Source organism: Eschrichtius robustus, chromosome 12 (genome assembly GCF_028021215.1).
Source record: "Eschrichtius robustus isolate mEscRob2 chromosome 12, mEscRob2.pri, whole genome shotgun sequence".
NCBI lineage: Eukaryota > Metazoa > Chordata > Mammalia > Artiodactyla > Eschrichtiidae > Eschrichtius > Eschrichtius robustus.
The window spans coordinates 100,261,644-100,274,699 of NC_090835.1; the positions used below are offsets into that span (position 1 = coordinate 100,261,644).

The 13,056-nt window shown below is 43.9% G+C and overlaps 1 long non-coding RNA gene across 3 annotated transcripts in view; it reads left to right on the forward strand.

Annotated features, from left to right (window-relative positions):
* LOC137773658 (uncharacterized) overlaps window positions 1-13,056 on the forward strand; it is a 180,440-nt gene that overhangs the window by 148,953 nt on the left and 18,431 nt on the right. For 2 of the 3 annotated variants that reach the window (XR_011075713.1, XR_011075712.1), the window contains exon 6: window positions 7,610-7,724. This is a non-coding gene — a long non-coding RNA (uncharacterized lncRNA). Of the gene's footprint in view, window positions 1-7,609; window positions 7,725-12,825; window positions 12,970-13,056 lie in introns of those variants that run through there. The other variant, XR_011075714.1, reaches the window with a different exon arrangement.

The window sequence follows — 13,056 nt, forward strand, 5'->3', positions numbered from 1 at the left end:
CGGCCTCTGCACCTGTCACTCACCTGACATCTTCCCCGCATCCTGGGAGGGCACGCTTGTCCTGGCACTCCCTTTCCACAGCGAGAGGGGGAGGAGATGGAGCGGCTCTTTCCAAGAGGGGCCTCAGTCCCTGAGAGGCACAATAAGTCCAGTGGAGGCGAATAACAAAGCTTATTCATTTCCAAAGAAATGAAAAGGGGAGGTATTGGCAAACAGACTAATTAATCAGGCGCTTCATGTTAGGAGCAGCTTGGTTTCCATTGTCTAATGCAACTCCTACACTTCTGAGCTTCTTTAGAAAAGGTTTATGGTTGAAATATAACTTGTGTCTTTTGACCAGTTAGGAACTGAAAGACATTCCTCTTTTAATCTTATGAATGGAAAGTAATAAATTTCAGTGGCTTTCTTCTTTATGTTCATGGACCAAGCCTCAGAACAAAATATAAATAATCTCTTCTCTTGTGCCTGAGGTAGACTTTCAAAAGCAAAGGACTTTCCTTCCTCCTTCCCTCCCTCCCTCCCTTCCTTCCTTCTTACCTTCCTTTCTTCCCTCCTTCCTTTTTCTTTTTCTGAAGTGTATGAACTATTTCTGTTCTTACTTTAAGGGAAACTGCGGGGTTTAGAGTATATCTTTATGTGGAGCTGATAGGAACGTACTCTCATATTAGCATTTATTGCTCTTCTTTAACTGTTCTCTTAGCAGTTATTCTGCCAAAGAGAAAATATGGGATGCACCTTTGTCAAAAAGCTCTCCATCATTTGCAGTTCAATGAAACTCACTCATTTCCCTCATTAAGCATTTATGGACCTGCTACTACTTTTGTGCCTGGCATCATGCTAGGCATTCGGAAAGTGGGGATGACTGCAACATAACACCCAGTGCCAGCCTCAGGAATCTCACAGTTGAGTTAGGAGGTAATTTCAGTAGGATGTGATGGGGGCTATAATGAAGTGAAGCACAGAGTGCAAAGGAGAATCTATGGATAGTTCAAGGGTCGTTGAGCTTGGTTTTGCAGGGAAGGTGCATATGACTTGTGAGGGCAGAGCACGTGCAAGGGTGTGGGGTTACGAGAGAATGTGAAGCATTTGGAGAACTGGAAGTACCTCAATGAGATGGGAGCAAAGACGAGAGGTATAGGTACTCACCAGGAGACCCCTGGCCCCATCCTGCAGGTAATGGAGAACTTCCGATAAATTTTAAGGATTTTAAGAAGAGGCATGATATGGTCAAATGTGCACTCAGTAAAGTGTTTCTTTGAACCTTTGTTCACTGCACCACTATATATGAATGTCATCGTCTTATTAAGCTAAAAGCTGAAAGTCCCATTGGAAACCCTACCCTACAGTTCTTGTAATGGAAACATGAAGGTAACTCAGGGCTTACAACCCTGGGTTGAAAAAAGATCAAGGACATTTCATAGATCTTATTGCTTTACTTTTTCTCTTAGGGCAAAGCACACGTAAAAAAGACCCTCAAATGGTGCTCACTGCTACCAAGATTTTCTGTTTTAATCTTACATCTTTCATCCTAAATGCTCATGAAAGACATGTTGCTTTTGGTTCAAACTTGGGCCAGTGACAAAGCTTTTCGTGTTTGTTGACCCAATAATCAGCCATTGCATTCAAAGACTTAGAGTGGATCAGTTTAAAAACAGCTATCAGTGCATCTGAACTACAGCTCCCAACCCCATATGCCTGGGCTTGCTGCTGCCACAGGGAAACTCCCACTTCTTCCCAGGGGGGTACTGTGTTTCTCAGCCTGTTTAGCACTAACATGTAAAAGCTGCTTGTGTCAAACATGGGTAAATGGCAAACTCACTTAGGAGATTAGCTCACCTCTATTCCACAGCGGGAGTGGCCAAATGAGATAAACCCCAAAGACTTATGGCAAGACGGGTCTAGTGTCCCGTTTTGGAGAACGGCACAGGGGTCCTTATGGGAAGGAGATGGAGCCCCTCTCTGTGCTTATCTCAAGAGATTAGCTTTAAACCCCGTGGTTTTCTCCAGTCAAGAATTCATTATGGAACTGTCATTTTTTATTTAAACATCTTTGAGCTCTTTATTTCTGCAGCCCTTGGCATTGAGATAAAAGGCTCTTAAATCACTCCTCCCCACCAACTACTACACTGTATTAAATAATTGCCATAGAATGAATGTTTGTCCCCCACCCCCCATTCATATATTGAAACCTAATCCTCAACGTGATGGTGTTAGGAAGTGTGCCTTTGAGAGGTGATTAGGTCATGAGGGTGGAGCCCTCATGCATGGGATTAGTGCTCCTTTAAGAGAGCGCAGAGAGCCCCCTTGTTCCTTATGCCACGTGAGGACACAGCAAGAAGATGGCTGTCTAGGAAACAGGAAGAGGGCTCTCAGCAGATAACAAATCTCCTGATGCCTCGATCTTGGAATTTCCAGCCTCCGGGGCCGTGAGAAATCAATGTCTGTTTATAAGCCACCCAGTCTATGGTGTTTTTGTTGTAGCAGCCTGAACAGACTAAGACAGAAATTGCTACTGAGAAGTGGGGTGCGGCTGTAACAAATACTGTAAAACGTGGAGGCATTGGGTAGTGAGGATAATGGGTAGGGGCTGGAAGAATTTTTACTATGCTAGAAAAATCCTACATTGAGATAAATGGACCGTTAAGGGTGATTCTGGTGAGAGCTCAGAAAGCAAAGAGAACTGTAGAGACGGCCTCAGTCTTCTTAGAGAATACCTAAGTAATCATGAAAAGAATGTTGGTAGAAGTATGGACAGAAAAGCCATTCTGAGAGGTCTCAGAGGAAAATGAGGAACATGCTATTGGAAACTGGAGGAAAGACCATTCTTGTAATAAACTGGCAAAGGACTTGGCTGAATTGTGTTTGTGCTTTAGTGTTTAGTGGAAGGTGGAACTAGTGGGTGATGAAATTGGATATGTAGCTGAAGCTATTTCTAAGAAAAGTGCAGAAGGTACAGCTTGGCTCTTCCCAACCGCTTATAGCAAAATTTGAGGGGAGAGAAAAAACTTAAAGGTGGAATTAAGCAAAAAGAAAGCAGAACTTCAAGATTTGGAAGATTCTCAGCCTGTCCATGTGGCAAAAAAATGAGAACATGAAGATTATGGCCAAGCGACTACTAAGGAGCTGAATATGACTCAGCCATCTCAAGCCAAGTGTTGTTCTTCAAGACTATGGAAGAATGACCCTGAAGGCAATTCAGAGGCCATCAGACACCACTCCTATCACAGGCCAGAGTGCAAGGGCCTAGGGAGCAGAGTAATTTCAAAGGGTGGGACCAGCTTTCTGGGTCAGGTGAGGCAAGATGCCCCTGCAGTGCTTCAGGTGTGGGTCCCTGCAAGGAGGTTCTCCAGCTTGGGCTGCATCCAGTGGAACCATGGCATGGATAGGGCCCCCTGGGAGAGCCACAAGGGCCCAGAAGAGAACCACGGTGTGGCAGAGCCCTAGCAGAGAGCCACTAACGGGCTGTCCCACTGACACATGGGGTGACATTGCCACCCCAGTGGGCCTGGAAGGGAGAGCACTAAGCCAAAGAGGAGTGTTCTCAAGCCTTGAGTTTTAATGCTGTTTATCCTGTTAGGTTTTGGACTTACTTGGAACCTGACATCCCTTTCTTGTTTCCTATTTCTCCATAGGAATGGGAAGGTCTATCCTATGCCTGTCCTACCTTTGTATTTTAGAAGCACATAGCTTGTCTGGTTTCAGGGATTCACAGCTGGAGAGGAATGTGCCATGGGGACGGGACGACTCACACCTTGAATCTTGCCCATATCCGATTTAGATGATATTTAGATAAGACCTTGGACTTTAGACTTTTGAACTGCTGCTGAAAGAAATTAAGACTTTGAGAGCGATTGGGATGGAATGAAGGCATTTTGTATGCAAAAAGGATATGAATTTCAGGGGGACAGGGACAGAATGCTGTAGGCTGAGTGTTTGTGTCCCCACAACTTTCATACATTGAAACCTAATCCCCAGTGTGATGGTGTTTGGAGGTAGGGCCTTTGGAAAGTTGTTAGGTCATGAGAGTGGAGCCCTCATGAATGTGATTAACGCCCTTATAAGAGAGAGCCCAGAGAGCTCTCTTGTCCCTTCCTCCATGTGAGACATGTGGATAGGCTGTCTATAAACCAGGAAGTGAGCCCTCAGACACCAGATCTGCTGGTGCCTTGATCTTGGACTTCCCAGCCTCTGGAACTATGAGAAATAAATTTCTGCTGTTTATAAACACGCAGTCCATGGTATTTTGTTTATAGTAACCTGAATGGACTAAGACAGAAATACTTCCTTTTACTGTCCTAAATTTACCTACCTTCCCCTCTGCTCCCCTCTCACCCCTGCCATGTTCAGACAAACTAGCGATTTGTGAAAAAGTCAAAGTTCGCAATTCTGTCTTCTTTCATCATGTATCTCTCTCACCTTGTGTCTTTCTAGACAGAAGAATTCTCATCTTTTTAGCTCTCCTTATATCACAGTTCCCAGTCCCTGTCATAATTTTGGTGGACTTACTCTTTCTGTTCACTCTCCATTGTTCCCCTGGGGAATGACCAAAATCTGTGCCCCCAGGACCTCCAGTTTGAGCCCTATAGAACATTTAGGAAGAGAGGACTTGTGTTTGGTTTGGTTTAGTTATTATTCTTTCCCCATCTCAAGAAACATGGGTAGATGTAGCTTACCAAGTGAGGTTGGTGACGTCCTTCTCTAGAAAATTTTAAAGTTGAGTACACAATATTTCATTGAGGAAAATTTGTACAATACGCTAGCTATTCAATGAACTATAAAGACTGTAAGCCCTACAACTAAGACCCTAAAGCAGAGCTAGATTAAGAAGGAGGCACTTATGTGCTTAGGGCACCAGCAGAAATCACAACCATACAGCTTTGACGAGCTTATCCAAAATTTCATAATCAGATCAAAGGGAAAAACCATTTTGTGTTTTGTGGTTTATTACTGCTTTTATTTGGGCTACATAAGGGAGGGAGCCCCATAATATCTTAGTGGTTGGAGACTTGGTCTAAAAGCCAAAGGCAGGCGGAGAAGGACCTGGAAACAGGTTCGCCTTTGTGACACACTTGGTCTCTTCTGACTCCCTTTGGCTCTAGTCTTCACAGAACATATATCTGAGTGGGAATTGTGAGTACAGTGGTTCTGCTTCCATGGGTTCTGCTTCCGGTTTCTCTTCCGCGGGTTCCCCCCCTCCCCGCCAACCCTGTTCCAGTTTCCCTGGCATCCTCTTCCTCCGGTTCCACAGACCAACCCTATTACACTATTTTACATAAGGCACTTGATCATCTGTGGATTTCAGTATTCGTGGAGGATCCTAGAACCCACGCCCAGCGGATACTAAGGGACGACTGTATTTGGCTTCTGTTCTCAGCAGAGCTTATGTGATGAAAGTAGGCACAGGTGGCCTTTGCTACCTCTAGCACATGTCACCACCCCCTCAGCTTTCCTCTAGATGCCGCCCCCAAGCCCCCCATCTCATGGTGGCCTCTCCTTCACTTCAGGGCCCCCCAAACATTTTTCAGATCCATTAGTCATATTAAATTAGCATCGGTTCTTGATAAATTAAAGGTCCTCTCCCTCCCAGGGTAATATACCAATAGGGGTCAAAGTCTTAGCTAAAGAAGGAGTGTCTAGCTGTGGAATTCTAATTATAAGCTGGTGGAGTAGATAACCCGCCAGGGCAGGCTATTCCACTGCTTCTAAGCTCCCATTATATGGACCTGCATTGTCCAAAACAGTAGTCACTAGCTGAATGGGATGATTAACAATTAATTAAAAGTAAATAAAATAAAAAATTTGGTTCCTTAGTCACACTGACCACATTTCAAGTGCTGAAGAGCCTCATGTGTCTCCCAGCTAATGTACTGGCCAGCATAGATACTAAACATTTCCATTATCACAGAAAGTTCCATCACAGTGCAAGTTCAGATAATTACTTTCTTGGTCTATGCAGAGGTGGTCCACCATTACCCCAGCGCAGGGTTTCTCAGTGTGGGCACTACTGACGTTTTGGACTGCATCCTTCTTTGTTGTGGGGGATTGTCTTGTGCATTGTAGGATGTTTGGAAGCATATCTGGCATCCATCCCCTACATGCTGGTAACACTTCCCATCCAGCTGTGATCATCAGAAATGTCTCTAGGGACCTCCCTGGCGGTCCAGTGGTTCAGAAATGTCTCTAGGGACCTCCCTGGCGGTCCAGTGGTTAAGACTCCACGCTTCCATTGCAGGGGGCACGGGCTCGATCTCTGGTTGCAGAACTAAGATCCCACGTGCCGCGTAGTGCGGCCCAAAAAAGAAAAAATGTCTCTAGACATTACCAAACGTCCCCCACAGGACAAAACTGCTCCCAGTTGAGAACCACTGCAGTAAAGCTGGCTGACACTTTGGGGGTCATAGAGGACATGTGTAAGCACACTTGTGAGCAAGATAGGCTCAGGGGGTTGTGAGCGCTTAGAGGACAGGGACACTGCAGGGGGCAAGCCATGCACATTTCACATGCTCTTGAAACATTACAGATGAGAAGAATTTCAGAGTGACATTTATAGCCCAGAAAGATATTCTTCCCCTGGTCTTGAGAATTCCCTTGATGCTAAATTGTCATGTATGTCAAAGCTCTACAGAACTGCAGGGAGGGCTGTAAATCAAAGGAAGGTAGAGAAAAGGCCCAGGGGGCAGATTGTGGGGTGAGTAAACTTATCCCAGCATGGGTGAATGGGGTTGCCTCCACTTCACTCTGAGATTTCCAGCCTGGTGTGCTAAGCCCCCTGTTCCCAAAGTGGCCATTTGTGCACTAAATGGCCATAACTGCCTCATCAGCAGCTTGTCAGCTGTAAATTCTAATCCCAGGCCGGGTCTCTCTTCCCAGGACCAAAGTCATGAAGAAGTTTGCCGTTGCACAGGTCTTTGACGTGTGCTAGGCCACATTTGTATATTTGTCTGAGGGCCCTCTCAAGAGCTTAGCGCTTTCCTCTGACCCAGGCGAGGCTTTATGTGCTGTGCATTCCTCCTGACCATGACGTCATGCTTGTACCTCGCCATTGGAGATTGAATCCAAAGACCGGAGGACTTAAAAGTCTTAAACAAGCAAATGTTTTCCATTATTTAAGATGTTAAGGAAGCCAAATTCTGAAATATTTATGGCCACAGCCTCCTTTGTGGGTCGTCAATGACTTCTTCCCTTTCAGGAGGCATCTTATGGAGAGGGAGCCCTGGCCTTTTCCCCCTGGGGCCACTAACTCACGGCAAAGCTGAGTCAACCATTCCATGGGAAGACTGGTGAAAAGTTTATTCGCCACACACTTCTAGCTGCAATGAATGAAACCAAACTCAGGAGAAGTCCAAGTTTACCACAGAAGGCAAAGCAGAGACCAGGGACCGCCCTGTTGCCTGCATACATGCATTTTAGATTTAGCTCAAGTTGTTTTTCTGTTTTCAGGGACGATGTCAATCATCTCATAAGCAAATGAAAACAATGATTCAACAATTCTGTAAACATTGAGAGAAGAAAGAAACCGCCCCACAAAATACTTTGTGTACTTCAGACTAGGGTGGGGATGAGTTACACGGTGCCTTCGGTGTCACCTCTGCTCCTTCCTTTTATTCAGGGCCTGTCAGAACCAAGTGGCTCCCTCTGGAAGTTCTGCCCAATGCTCCGGCACCATAGCAAGCCGTCCAGTGTGATCTGAGCCCTCTTAAGAGGGTCTAAGTTATTCTTTACAGGTAAGACTTAAAAGCCCATTCTTTTATTCAGTGTTTCTCGGTGGGGATGCTTTTAACATTTGGGGTGGGATGACTCTTCGCTATGCGAGTGTCTCTGGCTTATCGCAGGGCATTTAGCACCCCCAACTTCTGGGCACAAAATGCTAGTGGTGTCTACCTTCCGTCATTGTCACAACCAACCATCCCCTAGCGCTCATTTCCCAATAGCACTTGGTGGGCAGCACTGCCCCACTGAGCACGTTGCAAGTGTGCTGCTGTAGAATCTAGAATGTTTGCACTACCCATGGAGCATTTAGGTAGCCAACGTATCCTTTATTTATTTCGCCAGCTGATTCTGCAGACCTCAGATCTGAGACCCGCTTTGCCCGATCTGCAGAGGGGTTTTGACCATTGCATTTCTTCCCCTAGAGTGAGATAGTATGGGGTAGGGGTGGGGGAGACAGGAGAAGAGAATGACCAGCTGCTCAGTTATTCCATGCCTGCTCCCTGTTGATCTCCTAAGGTTGTAAATACACTCTAGGAGAACTCCCCTAGGTGTGGAGCAAGAGGCCTTAAGTTGGGAGGAAACATGAGGAAAACATGGAGATTGAAGTTGAAGAGGAGGTCCTTCATGGAAAAAGGCTGGGAAGATTGTAGGTTGTCTCTTTCGTGAAAAGAAGTTGAGGCTCAGAGATGCTAAGTGACTTGCTAAAGCTTAGACAGCTAGTTAGTGTCCTGGAACTACGGTGACCATGCCATACCAGGACAGTCCCCACTAGTGCCTGCTGTCCCAGCAGAATTATCAGCACTAATCTCTCTCAACCTCACAGGAGTCGCAATTTGGATAATAAATTTTATGATCACCCTACCTAAAACCTAAGTCTCTCTAACCATCAATTCATCACTTTTCCCACTATACAACCCTTCCTCTTTCTCTTTTTTTGTGGTTCTCAAAACTTTTCCTCCTAGTTGAGTCCATTTCTCATGTTTTCATAACTTCGTCATCCTCAAAGTTTGGGTGGCTATAAATGACAACTCCAAGTCCAGATTGCCTGAACTATGCGGCCGTTGGTTCCTAAGTGGACGAGGAAGCAAGACACCCCAGAAACAGGATCACTTGGGCCGCAGGCAAGTCCTCAGCCTTGACCAAGCCTTAGAAAGCCACCCAAGTGCCCCACATCCTCAGTGCCCAAGGCTGGAGGTGGGTGGGGGACGAGGAATCTGGTGAACATCTGTGATTTTATTTTTAATGAATCCAAGATGAATTGAAAAGAAATGCAGTGTGAAACACCACCCATTAGGCTATGAAAGTCCAGTATGCCCAGATGATTCAAGTATGGTGTTCATATTCTTTGGTAATACTTTGAAATCCTTTGTGAACAATAAAAGTTAACTATAAGCAAGAAAGTGCTTCTCGTAACAAAATAAAATCCCTTTTCCTTGTCTGTCCCATGGGGTGAAAAATACCAGTGTCGTTAATGGGTATATCAGTACCACCCTCAAGAATTTCTTTGTGTCGTAAACACACAATGCAATTTTGGTAGAGTCCCCCAGCAAGCTATAATCATGAGCTGGGAGGAGGCTGGTTCTGTGGCTGTGCTTGGTTTCTTTATTGCTGTTAATTTGCAACAGAACTAAATACCTGTGTAACGAGACCTTCTGATACCAACGCTCAGTGGACTTGGGAGAAACTGGTTAAAATGAAAATTGGTTCCATATAGAGTTGGGAGAGTAAAATGGCTTCTTTTTAACGTAAGGAATTTTGCTATTCTGATTTTTTTTAACACCTTTATTTGAGTACAATTGCTTTCCAATGGTGTGTTAGTTTCTGCTTTATAACAAAGTGAATCAGCTATACATATACATATATCCCCATATCTCCTCCCTCTTGCGTCTCCCTCCCCCCCTCCCTATCCCACCCCTCTAGGTGGTCACAAGGCACAGAGCTGATCTCCCTGTGCTATGCAGCTGCTTCCCACTAGCTATCTATTTTACATTTGGTAGTGCATATAAGTCCATGCCACTCTCTCACTTGGTCCCGGCTTCCCCTTCCCCCTCCCTGTGTCCTCAAGTCCATTCTCTACGTCTGCGTCTTTAGTCCTGTCCTGCCCCTAAGTCCTTCAGAACCATTTTTTTTTTTAGATTCCATGTATATGTGTTAGCATATGGTATTTATTTTTTCTCTTTCTGACTTACTTCATTCTGTATGACAGACTCTAGGTCCATCCACCTCACTATAAATAACTCAATTTCGTTTCTTTTTATGGCTGAGTAATATTCCATTGTATATATGTGCCACATCTTTTTTATGCATTCATCTGTTGATGGACACTTAGGTTGCTTCCATGTCCTAGCTGTTGTAAATAGAGCTGCAATGAACATTGTGATACATGACTCTTTTTGAATTATGGTTTTCTCAGGGTATATGCCCAGTAGTGGGATTGCTGGGTCATATGGTATTTCTATTTTCAGGTTTTTAAGGAACCTCCATACTGTTCTCCATAGTGGCTGTATCAATTTACATTCCCACCAACAGTGCAAGAGGGTTCCCTTTTCTCCACACCCTCTCCAGCATTTATTGTTTGTAGATTTTCTGATGATGCCCATTCTAACTGGTGTGAGGTGGTACCTCATTGTAGTTTTGATTTGCATTTCTCTAATAATTAGTGATGTTGAGCAGCTTTTCATGTGCTTCGTGGCCGTCTGTATGTCTTCTTTGGAGAAATGTCTATTTAGGTCTTCTGCCCATTTTTGGATTGGGGTGTTTGTTTCTTTAATATTGAGCTGAATGAGCTGTTTATATATTTTGGAGATTAATCCTTTGTCCGTTGATTCGTTTGCAAATATTTCCTCCCATTCTGAGGGTTGTCTTTTCGTCTTGTTTATGGTTTCCTTTGCTGTGCAAAAGCTTTGAAGTTTCATTAGGTCTCATTTGTTTATTTTTGTTTTTATTTCCATTTCTCTAGGAGGTGGGTCAAAAAGGATCTTGCTGTGATTTATGTCATAGAGTGTCTGCCTATGTTTTCCTCTAAGAGTTTTATAGTATCTGGCCTTACATTTAGGTCTTTAATCCATTTTGAGTTTATTTTTCTGTATGGTGTTAGGAAGTGTTCTAATTTCATTCTTTTACATGTAGCTGTCCAGTTTTCCCAGCACCACTTATTGAAGAGTCTGTCTTTTCCCCATTGTATATTCTTGCCTCCTTTATCAAAGATAAGGTGACCATATGTGTGTGGGTTTATCTCTGGGCTTTCTATCCTGTTCCATTGATCTATATTTCTGTTTTTGTGCCAGTACCATACTGTCTTGATTACTGCAGCTTTGTAGTATAGTCCAAAATCAGGAAGCCTGATTCCTCCAGCTCCGTTTTTCTTTCTCAAGATTGCTTTGTCTGTTAGGGGTCTTTTGTGTTTCCATAAAAATTGTGAAAATTTTTGTTCTAGTTCTGTGAAAAATGCCACTGGTAGTTTGATAGGGGTTGCACTGAATCTGTAGATTGCTTTGGGTAGTATGGTCATTTTCACAGTGTTGATTCTTCCAATCCAAGAACATGGTATATCTCTCAATCTGTTTGTATCATCTTTAATTTCTTTCATCAGTGTCTTATAGTTTTCTGCATACAGGTCTTTTGTCTCCTTAGGTAGGTTTATTCCTAGGTATTTTATTCTTTTTGTTGCAATGGTAAATGGGATTGTTTCCTTAATTTCTCTTTCAGATTTTCCATCATTAGTGTATAGGAATGCAAGAGACTTCTGTGCATTAATTTTGTATCCTGCTACTTTACCAAATTCATTGATTAGCTCTAGTAGTTTTCTGGTAGCATCTTTAGGATTCTCTACATATAGTATCATGTCATCTGCAAACAGTGACAGTTTTACTTCTTCTTTTCCGATTTGGATTCCTTTTATTTCTTTGTCTTCTCTGATTGCTGTGGCTAAAACTTCCAAAACTATGTTGAATAATAGTGGTGGGAGTGGACAACCTTGTCTTATTCCTGATCTTAGAGGAAATGGTTTCAGTTTTTCACCATTGAGAACGATGTTGGCTGTGGGTTTGTCATATATGGCCTTTATTATGTTGAGTTAAGTTCCCTCTGTGCCTACTGTCTGGAGGGTTTTTAATCATAAATGGGTGTTGAATTTTGTCAAAAGCTTTTTCTGCATCTATTGAGATGATCATATGGTTTTTCTCCTTCAATTTGTTAATATGGTTTATCACATTGATTGATTTGCATATATGGAAAAATCCTTACATTCCTGGGATAAACCCCACTTGATCGTGGTGTATGATCCTTTTAATGTGCTGTTGGATTCTGTTTGCTAGTATTTTGTTGAGGATTTTTGCATCTATGTTCATCAGTGATACTGGTCTGTAGTTTTCTTTCTTTGAGACATCTTTGTCTGGTTTTGGTATCAGGGTGATGGTGGCCTCGTAGAATGAGTTTGGGAGTGTTCCCTCCCTCTGCTATATTTTGGAAGAGTTTAAGAAGGATGGGTGTTAGCTCTTCTCTAAATGTTTGATAGAATTCTCCTGTGAAGCCATCTGGTCCTGGGCTTTTGTTTGTTGGAAGATTTTTAATCACAGTCTCAATTTCAACGCTTGTGATTGGTCTGTTTATATTTTCTATTTCTTCCTGGTTCAGTCTCGGAAGGTTGTGCTGTTCTGTTTAATTAAGAGGCCGTTGTACAGACAAGTCTGCCTTCTAATGAGCTCTCTTCCTGACCACCTTGGAAATATCTATTCACCAACTTCATTTATTCCGTGGTGAACAACACAGGCTCTGGTGCTATTTGACTCTGTCCTATGGCTAGGGAGGCTGTGTGATCTTAGGCAAGATCTTACTTAAACTTCCTTGGCCTCAGTTCCCCCAACGGTAAAACAAGGATACTAATGCCCACCTTATAGATCCTAATCATGTTGCTGTGAAGAGGGAAGACAATAATGCATGTGAAGTGCTCAGTGTAGGGCCTGGTTCATATAGCTGCCATTATGGTTATTTAATCAAATGCTTCTGAGATCAGTAATATAACAAGTGTTGCGCCAGGTTGTGAGGCTTCAAAAATGAATAAGATATGGGGCTTCCCTGGTGGCGCCGTGGTTAAGGTTCTGCCTGCCAATGCAGGGGACACGGGTTCGAGCCCTGGTCCGGGAGGATCCCACGTGCTGCGGAGCAACTAAGCCTGTGCACCACAACTACTGAGCCTGTGCTCTAGAGCCCGCATGCCTAGAGCCCATGATCCGCAGCAAGAGAAGCCACCGCAATGAGAAGCCCACGCACTGCAGCAGAGTGTAGCCCCCTCTCGCCGCAACTAGAGACAGCCTGCTCACAGCAATGAAGACCCAACGCAGCCAA